The sequence below is a fragment of the Engystomops pustulosus genome, chromosome 2 (assembly GCF_040894005.1).
Source record: "Engystomops pustulosus chromosome 2, aEngPut4.maternal, whole genome shotgun sequence".
NCBI classification, from domain to species: domain Eukaryota; kingdom Metazoa; phylum Chordata; class Amphibia; order Anura; family Leptodactylidae; genus Engystomops; species Engystomops pustulosus.
This window is the reverse complement of record NC_092412.1, coordinates 154,691,614-154,697,598: the sequence shown is the minus strand read 5'-3', so window position 1 is coordinate 154,697,598 and position 5,985 is coordinate 154,691,614.

The window sequence follows — 5,985 nt, the reverse complement described above, 5'->3', positions numbered from 1 at the left end:
TTTTGCACAGGATTGGTTTAGAAAACTTCCGCCTTGATTGTGATTGGCGGCCTGCAGCTTCCTTCTTGATACAGTTCGGGTTGGAGTTTCGGTAAATATGTTCAGCTTCCTGTACCAATCGAGTACGGAGACCATTTTCCCGAAGACCAACAAGTTATTGTATTACGTGAGAATAAATAAAATGACCTCTGTGAGTCACTCGCTGGAGAAGGCGGCTATCATACATAGTGGGTCATAGAGTTAGCGTGTATTCTCATGAACACAAGAACAACAGAAATGTAATTCACTTTTTTTCCATTTATCTTCATGTTTTTTTACAATAAGGTTAAGGTCACACGTTAACCTTTAGTGACTGCCACTTTTTATAGCAAATTCTACTAAGGCTTTATATTGTGCACTGGCAATGTGCTCTTTATTGCCATAATTTGAAAGACATTTCAAAGACATTTGATTTACCTTGGTCAAGTGTCCTTGCCAGGACTTAAAGGACATCTACAGTATCATCAGCTTTACTGATGGTTGACTGTCCTCAATTACCTTCTCGGCTTGATTCCTAGCAAATGGAATCATGTTTGTTATGTTCAGGAAGGGCTGGATTCTTCAGAAAATAACTTTATAAAATTATGTAAATGAGCTGCAGGCGCTCCGACTACATCACCTGAGTGCCATGTTTCAATTTATGCACACCTCTATTCTCAACGTTTGCCTGGTCCTTCTCATCCGGATGACGTCACCGGCAGTCTGCAAGAGGGATCGGGCATATTAAGAGAATAGGGGTGTGCGTAAATTGAAAGATGACACACAGCCGAGAGGCGCTTGAGTATAGCCGGAGTGCCTGTGGCTTATTTATATATTTTTATATAGTTATTTTCTGAAGAATCCAGCCCTTCCTGAAGTACAGTCTACCATCCTATATTCTGCTTCTCTGTAAACCCTAGAGATGGTTGTGCGTGAAAATCCCAGTAGATCAGCAGTTTCTGAAATACTCAGACCAGCCCTTCTGGCACCTACAACCATGCCACGTTCAAAGGTACTCAGATCACCTTTCTTCCCCATACTGATGCTCGGTTTGAACTGCAGGAGATTGTCTTGATCATGTCTACATGCCTAAAAAGTTGCCGCCATGTGATTGGCGAGCAACGAGCAGTTGGCCAGTGAGTTTATATATATTAATATTTGTGGTATATAGATTTCAGGTGGATATCTATTTGTGTAGTATTTTTGCTGGAGGGAATTTTTAATTTTTCCCTTCAGGCTTTGTCCTGATTTTGATGCATTTCTTTCTACAATTTACGAAAGGAGGGGTGTTTTGGCTTGGCAACAAAATACCTTGTCCCAGCCCTGCTGGAGCCCACCGAGTACCACTATTGACCTTTGGTAAAAGCACCCCAAGACATGGGCTGTGAGCGCTGCTAGCAGGCAGCAGGCCCTGAGCTGAAGCAGAAGATACAGGTGAAGGCTGTGAAAAGGGCAGAGTGCACAACACACACAGCGTTTTTCTGCTGCAGCCAAGGACCTGCCGACTGCTAGCAGCATTAAAATAGTATTATGTGCCTTTGCAGGTAAAAACATTTTGTTGGGGGCCCACTGAGATGTGTTTTCCCCCCTATGATGAAAACCTAGCAACGCCACAAGTCCTGTTGGATGGTGAAGGGCAAGGAGGCAGAGGAAGCAAGTAGCCAGTCCCCTAAGAGCATGACCTCCGACTTCCTGCAGTTGACCATAGACCCTTAAGCCTGTTTGAACTTCTCTAAGGTCAGGGTCTTAACAAGTGCAGTTACCCGAACGCTTGCCAGTGCAGGAGTCAGGGGCGCACCTGCCATGAGGCGAGTTGAGAACTTTGGCTCAGGCGGCGTGCCTCCTGCTGGACAAGGGAGCGGCATCGTGCTGCAGCAGCTGCTACGGGGCCACCTGCCGACGCAGCCACCCGACTTCCCACCAACACAGCCGCTGGCCCTGCATCCTGGCCGCCCGCCGACACGGCTATACAGCCAACGACACGACCACCCACCGGCCGATGGTGCTGCAATCTGCCCCGGTGCCCGCCGACAGGGTCGTCCAGCCGCCGACGCGGTCACCCGCCGGCAGTGCCGCACACAGCTACTCGGCCAGCCGCCTGCCGACAAGTCCATCCAGCCGCCGGCACGGCCACCCGCTAACTGAGCCGGCCTGCCGCTGCCACAACTGTCCAGCCGGTTGCCGACAGGGCAATCCAGCCGCCGGTGTGGCCACTTGCTGACAGAGCTGGCGGGCCGCTGACATAACTACCCAGCCAACCACCGGCGCGGGCACCCCAGCAACACAGCTACCTGGCCACCCGCTGATTCAGCCACCCGCCCCCAGCCACAGCCACCCACCAGCGCTGCAACCCAGACACCATAAGGGCAAGTAACTTTATGTGCTAACTTTATATATATATATATATATATATATATGTGTGTATATATGTATATATCTTGTATGTGTGTGTGCTGTATGAATGTATATGGTGTGTATGTATATGTGTGTGTATATATGTGCGTATATATCTTGTATGTGTATTTGTGTATGCTGTATGAGTGTATTAGATGTGTATGTATATGTGTGTGTATATATGTGCGTATATATCTTGTATGTGTGTTTGTGTATACTGTATGAGTGTATATGGTGTGTATGTATATGTGTGTGTTTATACATGTGTGTATATATCTTGTATGTGTGTTTGTGTATGCTTTATGAGTGTATATGGTGTGTATGTGTATGCTGTGTGTATATGCTGTATGTATATGCTGTATATGTGTGTATTTGTAAAGTGCTGCCGTATTTTACACGGGACGCTGTATCTATCTTGTATTACATGCCATACACTGTATCTATCTTATGCTACATGGCGGTGCGCTGTATGCATTTTACACTACATGGGGGTACGCTGTATGTATTTTATACTACATGGCGGTACGCTGTATGCATTTTAGACTAAATGGCGCTACGCTGTATCTACCTTATGCTACATGGCGGTATGCTGTATCTATCTTATGGTACATGGTGGTACGCTGTATCATTCTTATGCTACATGGCGGTACACTGTATACATTTTATACTACATGGAAGTACGCTGTATGCATTTTATACTACATGGAAGTACGCTGTATGCATTTTATACTGCATGGAAGTACGCTGTATGCATTTTATACTACTACTTGGCGGCATGCTGTATGCATTTTACGTTGCTTTATTTTCACACCAAACCAATATGATGGATCTGGTCCTGACACATCTGGTCCCTGATATATTATATATATGGGGGGGGGGGATTTCTCTCTATAGCTATATGGGGGGGGCGTCTCTCTATAGCTCGCCTCAGGCAGCAGAAAGGCTTGGTTTACCCCTGGCAGGAGTCACATTGTCTATGTGCGGCGTGCACTCGACTCTGACATATGCTGGTTGGCATGTCCCTGTTGTGATGATCCATTTGATCTCTCCCTTAAACTCTTTGCAGAGCTTAACAAGACAAATGAAAATAGGTGCCTTGTGGACCCAGCATAGTGTTGCACATCCTGCTGCTAGTTCTTTCTATGGACCCAAAGCTGACAGCTGAAGAGTGGAGAACCTATCACCAGAAATGTAATTTTCAGTTGGTGGCTATGCTATGCCGATTTTAGAAACTTTGTAAAATTTATTTCACATTACCTGGCTCGCTGCAAGCAGCTTGTGGTGGAAAGATGAGAGCGAAGGTGGGGGTACAGGAAAGGTGGCAGCTACAGCAGTTTGTGTGTCTGTGTCTCAGTAGAACCCTTTTGTGTCTCACAGAAGCACCTTTTGAGCTAGTGGAGCCACGAGCCTTCTTGGGGTTGATGCAACAAGTGTTTCACACCTGGGTCCTCTGCCATTCTTCCTTGCAGATCCTCTTCAGTTCCCTCAATTCTGGTTCCCCAAATAATTCTATATACGGTAGTAATGGAGGCATTTGTTCACTTCCCAAGTTTACGATCTTAGAGGGGTTTTCCCTTCAAAGAAATATTCTCATATCTCAATCCCCTAGTGATGTTTAGGGGATCATTTTAACATAATTTTAACCCCTTACATTAGAATGTTACTCAGTTTTATTGCTATTTTACCACCTATCACTCCCTAGGCTGCTCAGTGTAAAATCCCAGGGTGTGGGTGGGGACTCTCTAAGCAGATACATTATGATCCCTCTAGTTCTGTGGGTTGACAATATGGTTACATTATCAGGGTACAGGTGTAAATACATTTCGCACCATAACATTATTTAGGTAAAGCACCATCACGAATTGACATTGTTATATTTTTAAAATTAAACTGTTCACCAAATGGCTTTCCATTTGGTATCGGTCTCTCATGACCCATATTTGTGGAAGGTCATCTATGATAGGTAGCCTTTCCTACATTGAAGCCAATGGAAACTGGTACTTAACCCCTTAAGGACCAGGCCCTTTTTCCTTTTTTGTGTCTTTATTTTTCACTCCCCACCTTTAAAAATCTATAACTTTTTTATTTTTCCATGTAAAGAGCTGTGTATAGGCTTGTTTTCTGCATAACAAATTGCACTTCATAGTAGTAGTGTTTAATATTCTATGCCGTGTGCTGGGAAGCAGGAAAAAAAATTCTGAATGCAGTGAATGCCATTTCTTGTGGGCTAGGATTTTACAGCTCTCATTGTGCGCCCCAAATGACAGGTCTACTTCATTCATTGGGTCAGGACGATCAAGGGGATACCAAATTTGTATAGGTTTTATAATTTTTCATACATTTACAAAAATTAAAACCTCCTATACAAAATAATAATTCTTCATTTTGCTGCTTTTTCATTCTTTGGTGTACAGAGCTGTGGGTGGTGTCATTTTTTGGGACTCTTGATGAAGTTTTAAATGCTTCTATTTTAGTACTCTACGATCTTTTGATCACTTTTTATTGAATTTTTAATATTTTTCAAAATGGCAAAAAATGCCATTTGCAACTTTGGGCGCAATTTTCTGTTACGGGGTGTGAGACACTGAAGGGGTTAACTGTGGATGGGCGGTATGTTTCCCCTAGGTTTTGCCCAATCAGCCTAATAAAATCGATCAGCAGAGTTGGAAGTGTTGTCTCTCTGGAAGGAGGCTGGAGAGCACGCAGCCTTGACCTCTGTGCCTGGAGCAACGAAAAGTGTTTTGTTAGTGGTGAGTCAGAAAACCAATGTTTAGTTAGCACCCTGACGGGTAGGATATTATTTTGTTTTGATGCCTGAATGTAAAGGCTGTTTTATTTTGCTGCTGCAATAAACGCAGGCGAGACCTGTTTTGGACTGTACCTTGGTGTCACTGTCTTGAACTGCATCCCAACACCCCGCTACCTCAGACTCTACTGGGCCAAATCTCCCACATATGGTGCTTCGGATTGCGGGCAGTTCAAAAGACACACACCTGAAAGGCTCGCTACATCCTGCAACATTGCATGGCCTGGGTGAAAGCAGCAGGCAAATTGCAGGATAAAGCCAAGATGGAGGACCTTATTAAATACCTGCAAGAGGAGGCCAGAGCTAATCGGCAGCAGCAGCAGGAGGAGGCCAGAGCTAATCGGCTGCAGCAGCAGGAAGAGTCCCAGGCTAATCGACAGCTGCAGCAAGCCATGCTCCAGCAGCAGGAGGAGAGGTCCCGACAGCAGCAAGCCATGCTCCAGCAACAGCAGGAAGAGTCCCGAGCCATGTTCCAGCTGATGATGGAAAAGTTTTCTGGCGTTATGGCAGCACCGCAAGCGACGACTACTGAGACGTCCCATACTGGTTTGCAAGGGTACCCGGTAGTCCAGCATTCCGCACGGGCTGCAGTGCAGAAGGCTTTACAAAAGATGACGGCGACCGACGACGTGGAGGCGTATCTCACTGTGTTCGAGCAAGTAGCTGAGCGAGAGGAGTTACCAGCTGAGCAGTGGGCAGATGTCCTGGCACCGTTCCTGACAGGCGAATCGCAGAAGGCCTACTACGACCTGAGTGAAACGGAGGCC